Genomic DNA, 19,754 nt, shown 5'->3' with positions numbered 1-19,754 from the left:
AGAGGATTGAAGTGGCACCAGTTATTGCCTTTGGTTAAAACCTGTTTGCATCTACAACTACCTGACCTCATAATTGTGCACTGTAGTGGAAACGACCTAGGCACATTGACTGGCATAGGTTTGGAAATGCTTATGAAGGACACCTTTAGACAACTGATGTTGCTTTTCCCTCAAACTGTCTTTGTATATTCTAATATATGCAAAAGAAACAAGTGGAAATGGTCAAACCAATTTTGTCCTCAGATTGAAAAATCTAGGAAGAATGTTAACAAAGCTGTGCCTGCATACCTCAGAGACCATAGAATAGGGTCGAACAACAATATACGTTTTGACATGACTCATATCTACAGAAGTGTGTTTGTGTAGTGTTTGAAGGTTCGTGCTGGAAATAGTGTTTTAGGATTTAGGGTAGTGCAGTGGTGTTTCAGTAGTGTAGCAGATCGTGCCGACTGACTCACAGAGCTCCGAGCCGACACACTAGCTTGTAAAGGCATAGCCGCGACCTGCTGATGTAGGGAGAGGCAGGGTGAAAAGGGTCTCTCACACAGACACAGATACCAGTGTTGCCACGCAGAGGTAAACTACGAACCCGATGGCTTGTAGACAGACAGATGCGAGCTGACAGACTATATCACAAAATGGCTGCTAACACTTCCTAGTTTCAACAGTTTACAGCCAATCAGCTGCAAGCTTGTGCTCGTAACTCCTCAGCAAATCTGATGTCACAATTCTCATATGTCAATATCTGTAAAATTTGATATTTCCCAAAAACTACTGAATGGATATACACCATTTAAACAAAAGCGTTCTTTCTGAACCATCACCTTTCTCCCTGCTAAATTTGGCGTAATTCCGTTCAGCAGTTTCACCTGTAGTCTTCTCTGAAGTTTCGTATGGAAATTGCATTGAGAAAACACGTTTTGCGACCCCCTTTTTTCTCAAAATCCCCTAGACCAAACACCCTCAAACTTTCAATATAGGAGCTGATCAAAAAAAAAACTTTGGGGATAATTTTGTAAACCTTCATCAAACGATGCCAAAGTTATAAGCACATGCAGGGCTCCAAGAGGGGGGCCGCGCAACACCCCTCCCAACATGACTGAAGCCTCGGAGCTGCGGGGACCACAGCGGGCCTCCACAGCCCTAGCAAGCCCCGCTATTATTTTTTAACAAATGCCCCCAGGACCTACCCACCTGGGGAGCTCATTAAAATAAAACACAGGAACCCACGACCCCACCGCAATTGCGCCGATTTTTTTCTAGGACCCCCTGAGCAGACCTAGGGGGTCAGGGTGTTTCTACCCTGCCCACTTCCCTTGTTTTATACCTTTGTTTCTACGTTTTCGGGTGACTCGCTTCTACCGAGCCACAAGATGGCTGCCAACACTTCCTGGTTTGGACTACTAGCAGCCAATCACAGTGAACCCCCAAACCTTCAGGATAGGAGCTGACCTGGATAGACTTTTTTTTGGGAGACTTTCAGAAAGATTCATCAAACAACACCAGTTATTAGCAAATCAAAAAATGCTTTTCATATGGAAACTAGGTTCTAACTAGAACTACCTACTGGCGACCACCAGTAGGTAATCTATATATATATATATATATATATATATATATATATATAGATTACCTACTGGCGGTCGCCAGTAGGTATATATAGTTAGGATTTTTTTCCTATGGGATTTTTGAAAATTCTATGTCGAATAACTTTGGCGTTTGAGGACGGAATTGGCTGAAATTTTCAGGAAAATTGAACATTTTAGTTCTGAGCAGCCCCTGAAAATTTGGGGGAGTTTCGTCAAGGGGGGGGCTGAGAAAAAAGGGGGGTCCCAAAACGCGTTGGACTCACTTTTAGCTCGAACGGCTGAATGTATTTCCACGAAACTTGGCAAAATTTTAGATATTGTTTGCCCGATGTGCCCTTTGCTAGGTCTCAATATATGTGCTCCAGTGGATTTTGATAAATTAACGTTCAAAAAAATATATATATCTGTAACAGCGCTCCGGTTAGCGCCCCGGTTCGCGTACCTGACACGTAACGGAACTTCGCGAAGCAAAGCTGATTGGCTCTCTGGTGTCTGTCAACATTCTAAACAGTCCGGAGCGGCCGCCATCTTGTCTCTCGGTAGGATCGAGAGACAAGAGGAGGCCAAAACAAAGGGGGAAATGACCATAAGGGGGCAGAGTAGATCCTCCCTGACCCCCTAGGTTTGATGTGGAGGCTTTAAAAGGGCCCCGCGGGGCAAAAAAAACCCAAAACATTTTTTTTGCGTGGGGAGCGCCCGGTACGCGCACCGGGAAGCGGTCCGGGGAGCGTACTATGAGAAAAAAAGAATGATAGACTTTTCAAATATTGTATGTTTATTGATTGTTCGTTTTGTTGGGGTTTTTTTTATTTTTTTTATTTAAGTAGCAATATAAATTTATTTTTGTGATTGTTTTTCAAAATTTAATAGTACGTCTAACATTTGGCTGTCCGAAATGTCGTCATTTTCAGTGAACATAACTTGCAACATTTGAGTGTCTGAAATGTCCTCATTTTGAAGGAGGACATCTACAGATTGTACACATTGTAGTAGTTCATGGTCCCGTGATTCATCCATGAATTCAATGTCATTTGGTTCAATGTTTTCTTGATTGGTCTCTGCAAGGACAATTTCAAATGACACTTTTTGTTCTCCTTCCATTTTGCCTGAAATTTGCATAAAAAAATATATATATCAGTAGAGATAGGGCACTGTTGGGATTAATTTTAGATAGGTAGTTTTTAACAGTGAATTTATCTTTGGGCAGTGTATGGTATCAGACTGGAAGTAGAAATATAAAAAAGTGTATGTGATGAAACCTTAGTAAATTCATAATTATACAAGACAAGCCTAAATCCATCCATAACTATAACAGAGAAGTCTATCTAAATCTATCACTATTACAGAGGGATAGTATATAACTATCAGAAAAAGTTTTCCATATTAACTTAAAGTGCACAATATACTTCAGTTTTCAAAATAACATCTTACCTTTTAAAAACAAGTTTAAGTTGTCAGTGAAAATGCTCTTGCAATGTACTTCAGGAAGTAGTAGTCAAAATGGCTGTTTCTCTCTCTTTCTTTATATATATTCAGGTACATAACCAATCAAATGTCAGGTAAAAAAAGTAGAAAATGAAAGTAACATTTTAATTGGTTGTCAATTCCAACGCTTCAGATGTGTTTTGTGAAGTAATTTACCTCAGGGTATTTAGAGAGGTCTACAGGCTAAATGGCTAAATGGAATTCCAATCAAAACTGTGAAAATGGTAGGGATTGGTATGTAGTATGAGCTAATCTATATTTGGTGAAAGTGTCTCAAGTGGTTTTTCTGTGAATTACTTTCCCACCTTTTTTCAGCGAGCGCTTCCCGGTGCGCGCCCCGGTACGCGAACCGGCAGCGTTACGGGAGTCCTCCATTTTGTGTTTCGGTAGAATTGAGATACAAGATGGAGGGCAAATAATGTTCAGAATGGGTAGAAGGGGGCACGGTAGACGTATCCTGACCCCCTAGGTTTTCTGAGGGTGGCTGAGGAGGCCCATATGTGCGAAAAAAAATAATTTTTTTACAAATTTTCGCGCGGTTAGCGTCCGGTGCGCGTACCGGGTAGCGCTCCGGAAAGCGTAAATTGTGAAAATGAGTTAAAAAAAAGTTACATTTAAAATTTGTTTATAGTGATCATAGTTAGGGTAGCTCTGAGAAGAGCTTTTGGGTCTGTGGTAGATTTAGGTACTTATAAGTAGGTACCAATACATAGTCTTAAATTCAGGATGAAAACTCTGTTCCCCTCATCTGAGAAGTGAACTCCATCTTCTCTGTAGATATCTTGCATGTAGTAACGCAAGTTATTGTTGTAGATGGAGCCCATTCCATGGTCTCTCATGTAAGCTGAAACAGACTTATTTACATGCTTCCTCGATTTCTCAATTTGTGGACAAAATTCGTTTGACCACCTCAATTTCTGTCTTTGGCATATATTTGAATATACCAAGGCAGTTTGAGGAAATAGTGCCATCAATTGCTCAAAGGTGTCCTTTAAAAGCATTTCCAGACCTACCCCAGTCAAAGTGCCCAAGTCATTTCATCCACAGTGCACAATTAACAGGTCAGGTTTTGGCAAATGCAAAAAGGTTTTCACCAATGGTATCAATTGGTGACATCTTAATCCTCTGCGGCCAATCCAGTTGATTTCCACATTTTGTAAATTGAGGTTGTGTAAATTTCTGTTATCAGCATACCTTTGAGCCCAATGGATGTAACTATGTCCAACAATCCAGACAGAAAACATAGTGAGAGGAGGTTCTGCTGCAGTCAGATGAAGTGTGGTAATGAAATGGCAGTTGAAACAGTAGGAGTATGTAATGAAAAAAACTGTGAATTTTCTGTGCTAATGAATTTGTAGCAGTGATTGGTGGATTTTGATTGCTGAAAACAGAAAGTTAGGGTGCATGGATGAGTTCTTTGAAAGATGTAATTTGAATGGTCAAGAAAAAATCATTTTATGAAAGATTGCACTGGATACGCAGGTGTACTGAGAGTTCAGAGTTCAATTGAAACATTGTTGTGTGAACTTGTAAACATGAGAGGTCTTTCAGGAGGTGGTTGCTATGGAACAAAGGCAGAAAGGGCAGAGGGGGGGAAGGGTGTTGATTTGAAAAAAGTGAGGGAAGAGTTTTGATTGGGTGACATGAGAGATATGTGTGATGAATTACAGCATTTCTGTGCCATTGTTGGTTGCAGCCTCTGGAGTGCATACCCTTTGCTCTGCTAAAGAAAAATTGGTGTGTGTCTGAGACTGTTTTGAAACTCAAAAAGTATTTGCTAAGGTGAGAAAAGATTCATTTAATTTAGATAGAGAATAGTATGCTTTAGGGATAAATTTATGAAGAAAGTTGTGCATTTAAAATGTTGCTTTGTGTCAAGTGTTTTACAAATAGATTTAGTTTCTTTGAGTTTCATAGCCATGTTAAAAGTGACGCAAAAGTGGTGGAAGGGCCTTAAAAATACGCTTTCATGTGTGTTAGGACATTTTAAGTCACTTCCCCATGAATGTGGGTAAATAAGTGATTTACTTGATGTGTTTAAAAACGTTTTTTGAAATCAATTAGGTTTCTTGATATGTACTGCTAGAGTTTCATAGGCTGCTTGAGGCAAATTTACAAGGCCTTTGAGTCACTTTGATGTTATTTTCCCCATTTTAATTTAAGACATTTCCCCGTGGTGCAAAGTCCTTGTAAATACGCCCCCATGTGTGCTTGGCAAATTTAGACTTTGTTTCTTTGAGTTACATAGCCATGTTAAAAGTGACGCAAAAGTGGTGGAAGGGCCTTAAAAAATACGCTTTCATGTGTGTTAGGGCATTTTAAGTCACTTCCTCATGAATGTGGGAAAATAATTGGTTTTTTGATGTGTTTAAAAACGTTTTTTGAAATCAATTAGGTTTCTTGATATGTACTGCTAGAGTTTCATAGGCTGCTTGAGGCATATTTACAAGGCCATTGAGTCACTTTGATGTTATTTTCCACATTTTAATTTAAGACATTTCCCCGTGGTGCAAAGTCCTTGTAAATACGCCCCCATGTGTGCTTGGCAAATTTAGACTTTGTTTCTTTGAGTTACATAGCCATGTTAAAAGTGACGCAAAAATGGTGCAAGGGCCTTAAAAATACGCTTTCATGTGTGTTAGGGCATTTTAAGTCACTTCCCCATGAATGTGGGTGAATAAATAGTTTACTTCATGTGTTTAAAAACGTTTCTTGAAGTCAATTAGGTTTCTTGAAATGTACTGCTAGAGTTTCATAGGCTGCTTGGGGCATATTTACAAGGCCTTTGAGTCACTTTGACGTTATTTTCCCCATTTTAATTTAAGTCATTTCCCCGTGGTGCAAGGTCCTTGTAAATACGCCCCATGTGTGCTTGGCAAATTTAAGTACTGACAGGGTGTGCTTCTACATAGGACCTGTGTTGTGTTTTCAAATTATGACCAGAAAATCGTTTTTTAAAAAAAAGAAATGCTTTATTGTGAGTAATGTACATTGCTCTGTTGCATACAGTCCTCATCTTCTGCGTACTCTTGGATATGCTAGACTACATCTGCACAATGAGATAACTAAGTTGAGGAAACACAGGTGATGTGATTGTGAATTGAGCATAAATATTTGCACGTTTTCAATTACATCACCTGTGTTTTCTAACATTACCAATCACATTGTGCAGATGAGGTTTAGGTCTGTCCAGGGAGACAGAGGAGGTCTGGCCTTTGTTCAAGAGTGCAGTGGACATGCCTCACTTCATTGGTAGGCCTGCACATGTATTATCTCCTCTGTACTCTTCAACAAGCCTAAATTTCATCTGCAACCCTGAGTAGGCCTCACCTCAAACAAACCTCTGGATAGGCCACACCTTATCGTCATCCTGAATCAATCATTTAAAATATTAGGGGCAAATTTATGATGGCGTGCGCCTCTTTTGCGCCGCTGTTGCATCACTTTTGTGACGCAGCAGTGGTGCAAACGATGCACCATGTTGCAAGATAGGCCTCACTTCATCTGCAACAAGATACTGTCACTTTAAACTGTATACATTTAGGACTGTGTAGGGGGCATGGAGAAGCTGAATCTTCTGTAAGTGTCAAAATTGTTGCATACAGTGCTCACCTTCTGCGTACTCTTTGATATGCTAGACTACATCTGCACAATGAGATACCTAAGCAAAGGAAACACAAGTGATGTGATTGTGAAATGAGCAAAACAAATTGCACGTTTTTCAATTACATCATCCTTTGTTTCCTAACATTACGAATCACATTGTGGAGATCAGGTTTAGGCCTGTCCAGGGAGACAGAGGAGGTCTGGCCTTTGTTAAAGAGTGCAGTGGACATGACTCACTTCATTGGTAGGCATGCACATGTATTATCTCCTCTGTACTCTTCAACAAGCCTAAATTTCATCTGTAACCCTGAGTAGGCCTCACGTCAAACAAACCCCTGGATAGGCCACACCTTATCGGCATCCTGAACCAATCATTTAAAATGTTAGGGGCAGATTTATGATGGCCGTGTGCCTGTTTTGCGCCGCTGTTGCGTCATTTTTGTGACGCAGCGGCGGCGCAAAAGATGCACTATGTTGAGACATATTTACAACTTGATGCATCTAGGCAGATGTGTCACGGTGTAAAGTCCTGTGCCACATGAAACCTGCGTCAGGTTTCATGTGGGCGTTTTGTTGCAGGGTGGGCATTCATTTGTATGAAAGCCCTGTAAAACTAACACGGTGAAATTTAGAAGATTTCACTGAGTCAGCTTTATGGCATTGCTGAATCAAATCCTTACGCCTGTTTGAAACAGGCATAAGGAGTGATGCACCATGCAATGTGTGGCTTGCCTCTGTGCATTGTAATAGACATGTCGCGCTTACGACGTGATTCTTGCAATGTGCCGCTTTTGCGGCACAGATGCGTGATGCATCTGTGCTATTTTTGCTCAATGGTGCTCCACATTGTAAATGCGGCACATCATGGGTGGCAGAGCAGCAGCGCACGTTAACTGTTGCATCCCTGGGGATGCGCCAGTTAACATAAATCTGCCCCTTTACATTTAAGTATGAGCAGGGGACACAGAGTTGGTGAGGCTTATCCAAGGTTAAGAAGAGATGAGTCCTGTTCACTGAAAACTTGGACATAGGCCTCACCTCCTCAGCATCGCTGGACATGGTTAAATAATATCTGCAAAATGTTACTCTTGTTAAACAATTTTACTATTATAGTCTCCGAGATTTGTCTCTTACTCTGCAACATCTCATTGTTGTTCTCTTTTTTTAAAGATAACGACAACATCAAGCATGAGTGATAATGAGCAAACTGTTGATCTCGATATTATCATTGAACTTGTCATTGAAACATCAGTGGAAGTAGATCCCTTGGATGATTTAAATCCTGAGGATGATGAAGAACATGATGAGGATGCCGATTTGTCAGAATTGTATGACATAGGGTGGGAAGCTGACCTGCTCGAGCCTATGGAACTATAAAGAGTTATTTTTAAAAGTTACTGGAAATGAAAAGTAACCATGTTAACCGTTTCATTTAAAATTAAACACAACTTCAAAAACAGCTTGTGTGAAGTGTCTTTAATAAAATAGTGAAATATGCTAATAAAATTAGTTCAGATTCACATATAAAAGAGCACAGGTCAAATGTAGAAGCATTCTATTTCTTTGCTACTATTTGTGAGTTTTAATTTTGCCAATGCACTAAAAATTATTGTATGTAGAATTGACAAGTAGTGTGTTAATTTTTTGACGACTGTTATTGATTTACTGTTTGGTAATAGTGGTTAATACAATTTTTTCTTATATTTTACCACAGATTCAACTGCAGATCATTTCAAAACTACACTATGCCATCGAAGCAAAGAAGCCGAAAGGCTACAAAACGTCAAAGACAGCAGCTTACTACATGCTTGCAGCAGTCCTCTACAATAAAAACTCGTCAAGTCACCAAGAAACCTCCGGGTAAGACAACAAAATCATTCCTAAGAAACATTTGCAGAAAAAAAAGTATCACTGCAGAACATGTTTTAGTCCAGAAAAAGAGAGCCAATTTAAACGCAAAGGAAAGGCCAATCAAAAATGTTACTGCTAGAGCAGGAGATAACTCTGTGCATGGTAGTAGAAGGAAATATCAGTTTAGGGACATTCGTAGACGAATGTTCCGCAACAGGATAATTGGCAATTTGTTAAAAAATGTTAAGAAACGTCAACAGAAAGTGGCTTTTTATAAGAGAAAGAGAAACATTGAGAAAATTATTGATCAGGCATTCGAAATTAAGCGAAAGTTATTTATTTTGATAATCAATAGAATTAGGAAACTAAACAAGGTAATTTATGATTTCAAAACAAATAGTAGATGGAAGAGAACAGTTAATCGTAGTAATTTTTGTGAAGTTTTTTCAGGAGAATGGATGCATAGTTCAAGTTGTGAGGCATTTTTTAATGAGGAGAGTTATTTCCAGGATAATGATTTGGTGCATGCAGTTGACACAAGTGGTCGAGCATATGAGGTGAAAGATGGTTGTCCGGTTGAAAAAGAAAAACTTGTGTCAACAGAGGCAGAAGAGGTGTTAGGTAATGAGGTTTTAGGAAGACGTCCTAAGGGACCAGTGTACACCTGGAAGTGTAGTAGTATTTGCAGTGTGCGACAGGATTCCATCAATTTGCTTTGTGATTTTGTACGGACATTTAATAAGAAAACTTTAAAACAGAAAATGAAGTTGTTGCAAGAATTAGATCCTTGCAGAGTGAGAGAAGTGACAGGTTTGCATGGTCATTCACTGGCTTGTCTTTCCAGGAGAGTATGCCAGAGTGTTTTTCATCATTTCAGGATGCTAGCAGTGCATCATAATAAAGTGAGGAAATTAGTTAGAATGTTGTATTATGCTAAGAGTCCAGCAATTATGCTTAAACAATTATGCACTGCTCTTTTGCATGGTTCTGAAGTAGATGTGAAGAATATTTGTGAAGAAATTGAGTTTTGTTACTTTGCAAGTAAAGAGAAGAATGTTGAAATTGACCCAAAAGAAGAAGGTAATGTGGAAGAGAGTGTACAGGTTTTCAGTACAGATAATTTTCTGAAGGAAATTGCCACGTTTCAGGTGACATCAAGTGAGAGGCCTAATTTCACTTGTGTGTGTTGTCGACGCACTTATTATAAGAATCAGACTAAGTTAGTGGATTTATATGCAAAAAGTGAAAGGGAAAATAATAGTGAATGGAAGCATTTCGCAACATACTTGATTGTAGAAAATTGTTTTGATTTGGGATCGGATCAACGTGTGTGTACTTATGATTGTAACAAATTAAATCAAAACCAGATGCCTGCTAGAGCGGTTCATAATAATCTGGAATTGGTTGAGATTCCTTCTGAATTGAAGGATTTAAATACTTATGAATCTATTTTGATTCAAAGTGTCCATCTCTTTCAGGCTATTGTATGAATGGAGCCAAAGACAGGGAAATTGCCTCCATCAGATTTACAGACAGGATTAAAGGGAAGAGTTGTTTATTTGCCTCTAGATTTGAAGAAAAACATTAATACAATTGGAGTAGAGAAAGTGGAAGAGGAACCTCTGGTTATCCTAGTTAATGGGGTTCCGACAAAGAGTAAGAAAATCTGGCAAGATTTAGTGGATGTTAGGAAAGTCAAAAAGGCAACATTGTATTTGAAGAAAAACAATAAGTACTACAAGAATGTATATGTTGCAGAAGAGGAAGTAAGTAAAGAAGAGGACAGCGATTTGTGTGCTGGACAAATTAAGAAAGTAGAAGCCTCTAAAAATGAAGAAATATGTGAACATTATAGTGTTCATCCTTTGCATTCCAAGGAAGTCATGGGGAATGCTATTGAGTTGTTTCAAATGAAACAAGCCAAAGGGAGTCCCATTAGTGTTTGGGAGGAAAGTTTGGAAGCTCGGTGTTTCCCACAACTATTTCCAACAGGTCAAGGAGGAAGATATGATGAGCGACCTGATCAAATTCCTGCTTCTGAATACCGGACTTTACGATTGTATGCAGAAGGTCCTAGGTTTCGTCAATGCATTCCCTATTTGTTTCATCTACTGTTTGAAAGCGATCTGTCTGGACTGTCATATGCAGTGAACCACATCTTGAAAAGTGGTATACAGATGCAAAATATCTCAGCAAGGGACTTTATGGATAAAGTCGATGTGCAAGACAGTATTTTGGATTCTCACCTGATTAATCTCATGGCATGTCAGCGTGGTACTAATGAGTACTGGTACCGTTGACATGGAGATTTAAAATGTATGCTGAGGAACTTAGGAACTCCCACATGGTTCCTCACTCTCAGCTGTGCCGAGTATGGCTGGGAAGACTTACTTCAATTTCTACGAGAGGCAAATGGAAACATTGAAAATATCGAATTCAAGACACCCGGAGAACTGTGCTCTTTGGATCCAGTGAATGTATGCAGGTACTTCAATCATAGATTTGAAGCTATGATGTCTTTCATCATGAACAAGAAAAATCCACCTCTTGGAGAGGTGTTGGATTTCTTCTGGTGAAAGGAGTACCAAGCAAGAGGTGCTCCTCATATACATATGCTGCTATGGATCAAAGATGCACCCAAATTTGGAACAGATCCGGATGACTTAGTGATGAGTTTCATAGAACAGTATTCTACATGTGCTGTTCCAAACACAAAGGAAGACAAAAGCCTAAGAGAACAAGTTTTACGCTTCCAAAGTCATCGTTGTGGAAAGTACTGTCGTCGTGAATTCAGAAACAAGGACAAGTTCTACACAAAATGTCGTTTCGCCTTTCCACGACCGGTGATTTCTAAAGGAAGAGTGAACAGTTTGATGTCTTCGCTGCGACATAATGTGACGAGGAAATCACCCAAAAATACATACAATTTGAAAAGGAACGAAGAGTCCAAGTACATCAACGACTACAACCCAGTGATTTTGTCCATGTGGAATGCTAACATGGATATACAGTTTGTGGCTGATAACTGTATGGCTGTGGCTCGGTATGTGACATCTTACATCACCAAAAAAGAAAAGACAGAATTGAAGGATATGTGGGAGGACATTTCCCATGAAAAGAGTCTCAGTAACAAGTTGTACAGTTTCAGTCTGAAGATGTTGTCGCATCGAGAAATCGGAGCTTACGAATGTTCTGACCGGTTGTCTTCAGCAAGTCTCTATGCCAAATCTAGGAGTATCATTTGGGCGAGTCTTGGTCTTGCTGCAACGCGTAATCGAGTTCTGAAACCTGTGCGGGAAATTGAGTATTTGGCGGAAAAGGAGCCAAACAGTACCGATATTTTGAAGACCAACATGTTGGATACATATTATCCAAATAGAAGCAGTCACCTCGAGAATGTTTGTCTGTATGAGGTTCTACAAAATTACATATTCAAGAGGAACATCAAAGAAGATATTGATAAAGGAGTGTATGCTGTAATTGGAAGTGAGGGATGTCTGGTCAAGCAAAGAAAATGCCACTTGGTAAACCATCGAAAATTGAGTGGCGAATCTCCTGAAAGAAAAGAGTTTTTCTATTTAGCACTTTTGCAACTTTTCAAGCCTTGGCGTGCAGAAGAGGAACTGCTTGGAGATTTCCTCTGTTACGAATACTCTTTTAATGCCGCCAAGGAGACCATAGAATGTCCTGTTTTTCTAAAATATCTAGAAATGTTGAATGCGGAAATCGAGCAGGAAGCAACAATTGCAGCCGAGATTGCTAGAGACAGTTCTCAGGACAGTCAGAGTTCTGTTTCATTGAGTCAGGATCCACTAGGAGGACCAGTTATCGAAAATGAAGCTGCCACTGCCATGATTGAAGTGGAAAGAGCCATGGCACATGCTCAGGAGGATGCGGTTAACTTAGAAGATTTGGAAAGACAACTCAACGTTGAGCAGAGGAAAATATATGACGAAGTTACCAACCAAATTGATCATGGATTAAGTCATGAGAAGAAAGAGTGCTCATGTACGTCGTTGAAGCCTGTCCGACTGTACGTGAGTGGAGAAGCAGGAACTGGAAAAAGTTTCCTCATTAAAGCAATTTCATGTTATTTGCAGAAAAGGACTGAGTCATCGCTGTCTTGTGTTGTCACCGCTCCAACTGGACTGGCAGCACATAACATTAAAGGTATTACTTTGCATCGTCTACTGATGCTGCCAGTGGAGCATGATAACAAATTACAATACCACAAGTTATCTGGAGATGCTTGTTGTGAAGTTTCAAGAGTCTTGAGGAAAATGAAACTTCTTATCATTGACGAAGTAAGCATGGTTTCCAATGTCATGCTTGCCTTTGTGCATTTGAGAATGCAAGAAGTTCTCAAAACAGAGTATGATGTGTTATTTGGTGGCAAACACATCATTGTTTTCGGTGATCTTCTGCAGCTGACACCAGTGAAAGGACAACCTGTGTTCAAAATGCTCACGCATGAAGATACCAGGAAGTGCCTTGGGAGCATTGGCAACGTCAATATATGGTTAAACTTCAATTATGCTGAACTGCGTGAAAATATGCGTCAAGCGAAGGATGAAGATTATAAGAATATTCTACAAGATGTTCGAATCGGAAAAGTGACCGAGCATGGGAAAGAAGCTTTACATGCACGATTACTGTCAAATTTGTATCCAGAAGAAGACGTTCTGCCAGAGAATATTTTTCGGAAAATTACTGAGAAGAAATCTGGAATATGTTTGATGCCAACTCTTGCAGAATGTGCCATCTTCAACAATAAAATGTTGAATTTAGAAAACCAAGAGATTGTGAAACTGGAAGCTATTGACAGAATAGAGCATATGGGAGCAACAATTATTTTGTCTGAGAATTTGAAATCTAAATTGGATTCATTAGAGAAGACTATATCTAAAACTGCTGGTTTTGAAAAGACTGAATGTGTGCTTAAATTGCCGTATAATTTTAAGAAGGAATTTACATGTTGAAAGAGGTCTGGTAAATGGATCAATGGGTAATGTTGTTGATTTTGAGAAATACAGAAATAGAGATGGAATTGAATTTTTAAAAATTAAATTTGATGGCATTGAGGAAGTACAGCTAATTGGTCGTTGCTCTGCTAGGTTTTTGCTTGTAAAAGACGTATATGTTCGCAGTAAGCAGTTTCCTGTTTGCTTGGCATATGCGGTGACAATCCATAAATCGCAAGGTTTAAGTGTAGACAGTGCATTGGTGAATATTGGCAGTTCTGTGTTCAAGGAGGGTATGGCATATGTGGCATTGTCACGAGTCAGAACTTTATCGGGATTGTACTTGATTGAGTGTGATGTCACAAACATTTGTGCGGATCTAGATTGTGTTAAGGAATACAATAGGTTAAGAAGAGAGTATGCGCCACATTTGCCTCAATATTCTTTGTTTGAGAAACGTGTTGTAGGCCGGAAACGAAGAAATGTGACCAATAGTAGGGAGGTTGTAGCAAAAAGACAAAGTCGATGAACCCAAAATTATAAGCAGAAAGAAAATGGATTCTGTTGAAGATGTTGTTGGTTTTCAATTTGAAAATAGTTCTGGTGTCAACTGCTATGCTAATGTAGTGGTTAATGTTGTCTTTTCTCTAGAAACTTTAAAACAACAGATTGTGATCAATTCGGATCAAAGTTTTTGCTGTTTACTGAACTCTGTGTTAGAGAAATGTAGCACTGATAGAACAAAAATAGAAAATGTGTCTGAAATTTGAAATCTGTTAGACAAATGTTCAGGTGAAACGCAAATCTCTCAAAATATTCAGCAAGATTGTCAGGAGTTTTTAATGTATATTCTTGATGTATTGCAAGATGAAGGTGTAGATGTAGATCATCTGTTTGGCCTTTCTTATCAATGGCAGCATGACTGCGAGAACTGTAGGGTATCAAGTACTACTATTGTAGAGTCAGAAAGATTTATATATTTAACTTTGCCAGACAGTAAATCAGTGTCCTTTAGTAAGCTAGTAAAAGCAGCTGATCACAACATGGAGTGTAGCCAATGTAAGTCTGCAATGTTGTCCACATTATTTATACGAACATATGGCCAGTATGTCATTTTAATGTTCCAACGATGTAGGCCTGATGGAACAAAATTGACAACTTTAATTAAAAATGTTGTGGCTTTGCAGTTGTCAATATCAGGAAGGACTTTTGTAACTGCAGCAATTATATATCATGACGGTCCTTCAACAACATCAGGACATTACACAGCTTATTTGAAGTCTAGAAACGGCTGATCATTCTGCAATGATTCTGTTTTAACTTTCAAAAAAAAATTGCCTTTTGACCTTAAAAATTCTTACCTGGTGTTTTTACAACCGAAATTTTAGAGAAAGAATCTCGGGATTTGCTCTGAGGAATTTCAAGAGGTTCTAATGGCTCCTACACTATTTGGCCTTGAGGATAAGTGTAGTACAGAGTAAAAAGTTATTTTTGAGTTTTAAGTAGTTCCTGAAAAAAAAAGAAGGTTTTCTTACAGAAAGTGGTGGGCACGGATTAGTTAAAGGACAACAGAGTATTTCCCAAAGCAAACGGTATTCTTACCATAACACTTGACGTCATGGAAAAATAACTGCACTTTGAATGAGTTCAGAAAAACTGTTTCTTTTAATAAGCTAATTCAAGCAGGCAATCAAAACATGGAGTAGAGGTAATGTAAGTCTGCAACGCTGTCCACATTTTTTGAACAAACTTTTGGTTATAATGTCATTTAAAAATTCCAACTATATAAACCTGATGAAAGTAAGTTTTCAACTTTAATTACAAATGTTGTGGCTACACAGTTGTTGATTTTAGGAAGAACATTTCTAACTACAGCTATTATATAACATGATGGTCCTTTGACAACATCCACTTATTACACAGCTTATTGAAAATGTAAAAAAAGCTGATGTTTCGGAAATGATTCACATTTCACTATGAAACAATGTTGCCTTTTGACTTAAAAATATTCTTACTTTCTGTTTTCAGAAGAAAGAATTTTGGGTAGGTAACTGGCCTATAATGATTCTAGGAGTTGATATAATTTTATGTACTGTTTTAAATTGCTTTGTGATTAAAAGTGATGTAGAGAATTAAATAATTGTAGTAGTCATAGAGGTAGTGTAAGTGTCTCTCATAGTAAGCAGTATCAGTGTCATAGGAAATGTGGAACATGAGTGAGCAAGAAGGGTGAGATATTGCTAGTACAGGATTGTGAAAGTGATCTTGAACGTTTTCTTTCTGAAAGTTGCGGAAAAAGAAAATGACGGGATTTGCTTAGAAGAATTCCAAGAGTTATAAATGGCTCTTACACGATTTGGCCTTGAGGAGAAGTGCGGTAGAGAGCGAGAAGTCATTTATTGTATGTAACATATTTGTCAAAACTATGGAGCTTTTCTTTCAGAAAGTGGCGGGCTGAAAATAATAACAGCACAACAGAGTATAAGCTGTTCATAGGACATCCTTCGACGTCATGGAAAGTAAGTTACTTTTAAGGAGTTCTGATTTCTGATTGGTTATGTTATATGGGTTTTTTAAACACAATCATTTTGATTGTGTTTTTTTTCCCCCGCTGTTATATGATGAATACCTTCAAGTCACTGTTTTTAGTGAAATTTGATATATTCTGAGAACAGCAAAAATAAACCATTTAACATGTATAATTAATTCTGTACTTTTTGTATTTATGATATACATTTAGAACTGTGTAGGAGGCATGGAGAAACTGAGGCTTCTGTAAGTGTCAAGGGAGGTGAGTAATGTACATTGCTCTGTTGCACACAGTCCTCACCTTCTGCGTACTCTTGGATATGCTAGACTACATCTGTACAATGAGATACCTAAGCTGAGGAAATACAGGTGATGTGATTGTTAAATGAGCAAAAATATTTGCACGTTTTTCAATTATATCACCTGTGTTTCCTAACATTACGGATCACATTGTGCAGATGAGGTTTAGGCCTGTCCAGGGAGACAGAGGAGGTCTGGCCTTTGTTCAAGAGTGCAGTGGACATGACTCACTTCGTTGGTAGGCCTGCACATGTATTATCTCCTCTGTACTCTTCAACAAGCCTAAATTTAATCTGTAACTCTGAGTAGGCCTCACCTCAAACAAATCTCTGGATAGGCCACACCTTATCGGCATCCTGAAACAATCATTTAAAATGTTAGGGGCAGTTTTATGATGGCCGTGCGCCTCTTTTGCGCCGCCGTTGCGTCACTTTTGTGACGCAGCAGCAGTGCAAAAGATGCACCATGTTGCAAGATAGGCCTCACTTCATCTGCAACAAGATACCGGAGTTTAAAATGTATATATTTAGGACTGTGTAGGGGGCATGGAGAAGCAGAGGCTTCTGTAAGTGTCAAAGTTGTTGCATACAGTGCTCACCTTCTGCGTAGTCTTTCATATGCTAGACTACATCTGCACAATGAGATACCTAAGCAAAGGAAACACAAGTGATGTGATTGTGGAATGAGCACAAAAAAAATTGAACGTTTTTCAATTACATTACCTGTGTTTCCTAACATTATGAATCACATTGTGTAGATGCCTCACTCAGTCTGTATCTGACACTCTTTCCTTCACTTCCTCTGTCTCCTCTCTCCCTCACTCTCTTTTCCTTATTCACCCTTTCCATATATAGTTTACCTTACTCACTTTCTTTTAGAAGCTTACACAACTTCAATTTAGTTTTCTCTTCTATCCTTCTTTTCTGTCACTGAAAGTATCTTCTTTTTTTTTTCTCTTAGTAATTTACTCTATTTCAATTTCTTTTTGTCTCTGACTGTCTATCACCGTTTCTTTCTCTTTTTTTTCTGCATGTTTATCTCTAACTTTATTTCTTTGTAAAATTGGATGATTGTCAATCTTTTCCCTTGTCTTTTCTAATTTTTAAATACATGTTTTAATATTTTTCAAATTTTTGTTCTTTCTTTCACAGATTGAAAGTATAAAAATAACAAGTGACTAAGTTAACGACAATTAAAAGGTAAATGTTTTGTACTCTTTTCGTTACATTCCTATCACATTTAACTTCTATTAGTTCCACTGCTTCATTTCTTTAACCCTCAGTTTCCTGCCTTTGCTACTTCCCTCATTCCTTTCTCTATTACTTACTTACTCTACTCCTTCCACTCCTTTTCTCAGTCCCTCTGTTCTCATAGTTCCTCACTCCTGTTCACTCACTCCGTCTCTATTACTCTCACTGTCTCTGACTGATCACTCTTTCACTACTTGTTCATTAGGCTTTCTCCCTGTAGTTCAAGCACACTAAGGGGCATATTATCAACACAGGCGATAAAATTATCGCTGCTTTTATCGGCAGAAAACTGCCGCAAAAGCGGCTTTAGCTGCAGTTTTCTGCCGCAAAAGCGTCTTTAGCGGCAGTTTTCTGCCGATAAAAGCAGCGATAATTGTATCGCCGGTGTTGATAATATGCCCCTATGTTATTTACATTTCTTTGCTGTTTCAATCATTCCTTTTCTGTCACTTCTTCTTTTCTGCTTTCTGTTTTCTCTCTCTGTTATTCCACATGTTTTAACCTTAGTCACTATCATACATCTTGTTTTATTCCTATTTACTTTTGCTCACTGTTTTCTTAACATTTTCCCTCAGGATTGTTCTTTTAGTCTGGTTCTATCCCTACCTCTCATTCCACATCCTTTACTATTTTTCTTCTTATTTTGAACATTCACTTACATTCTCTAAGAAACTCTTGTTTATTATTCTTCTACTCTCTTTTTTTTCTTTCACTTCCTTATCTATTTTGTTTTTCACAATTATACCCTCTTCCATCTTTTCTTCGGTAAATAGATCTATTAAACAGTATCTCTGTGTTACTCCCTCTAGCTGTCTTTCTTTTAACATTACTCTCTGTTTCCTTCCCTTTTTTTTTTTTTTTTTTTTTTTTAAATTTGTTTTATTGTTGCACCAAAGTAAACAGATACAGTGGAAATTATCAGCTGACTTGGCCTCAACATTCAGCCATGCGTGCAACATTTTTTGGTTTATACAACTGGTGCAAATATACAATTCCTCAATCAAGCCGTGCAGATCGTACTACCATGTCTACTGGTCGGGAGACAATGAACCTGCATAGCCAAGAGGACAGTGGATGATAACAGGCACGTAAATTCCGGTTTCAAGGGCGTTGGATCGGGGCCTGTACTGTCCGTGAACGGTGCTACCAGAGAACAGGGGGGAACAAAACTGTGGGAGGGAAGCGTGTGGGCGCTAGCAAGGTCGAAGTAGGGGGAGACCGGTGACAGACGTCGGGGGGGGGGGGGACCCAGGAGGTCAATCAGCCTGCGTTCCAGAGGGGTGAGCAGGTAGTCAGGAGCGTGCTCTGGGGGAGGGGGGGAGACATCAGGCAGATGCTATTGGTCTTCTCGGGCTGGGAGGGGAGGGGATGGGGTAGGCGGTTCACCTACATTCGAGGACTGTCGGAAGCTGTGGAGGAGCATGGCCCATTCCATGGATATGGGAAATTTACGCGCACCCCTGGCTTCTTCCTCTCTAAGAGCATCCTCTTCCGCCGCTGCCCATTTACCGACCGCCCCCGTCCAGGCTGCTATAGGGGGACCCTCCGGGGATCGCCAGCGCATGGTTATGCATCTGTTCGCTAACAGGAGCGCTAAGGACACGAAGCGTCTATGTACTGGGACTCGCTTAGGGACATGAAAGATGCCTAGTGCGCTAGACTCCCAGGTGGATAATGTGGTGAGGCCTGTCAGTTCCGACAAGGTGTCGTGTACCGCCCGCCAAAAGGAATGGAGGTCGGGGCAGCTCCAAAACATATGGCGAAGATCTGCAGCAGGGGCGCAGCATCTGGGGCATAGGAATGACGTGGAGGGATAGAATTTCTGTAAGCGCGCTGGGGTGAGGTACGCCCTGTGTAGGATATAGTATTGGATGTTCTTGAAGCGGGCGTTCCTAGAGACGCGTTTGGGGGCCTCCAGTGCCTTACTCCACTCAGAGTCATGTAGCGCGCGGCCTATGTCCTCCTCCCATGCAGTTCGCAAGGACGTCAAGGGGGCGTGTGAGAGTTCTCGGATGGATTTGTACAACCAGGTGACTAAGTGGCGTCCCACCCCCATACGTAGGATAGTGTGTATTACTGGATGCGTGTCTGGCTCACCCGTACGAAGGTCAAAATGGGGCCGGTATCCATCAATCAACTGTCGATATCTGAGGAATTGGCCTGGGGGGAGCCCATATTCAGCG

This window comes from Lissotriton helveticus, chromosome 2_1, assembly GCF_964261635.1.
Source record: "Lissotriton helveticus chromosome 2_1, aLisHel1.1, whole genome shotgun sequence".
NCBI lineage: Eukaryota > Metazoa > Chordata > Amphibia > Caudata > Salamandridae > Lissotriton > Lissotriton helveticus.
The sequence above is the reverse complement of the archived record's forward strand: the minus strand, read 5'-3'. Positions refer to the sequence as shown.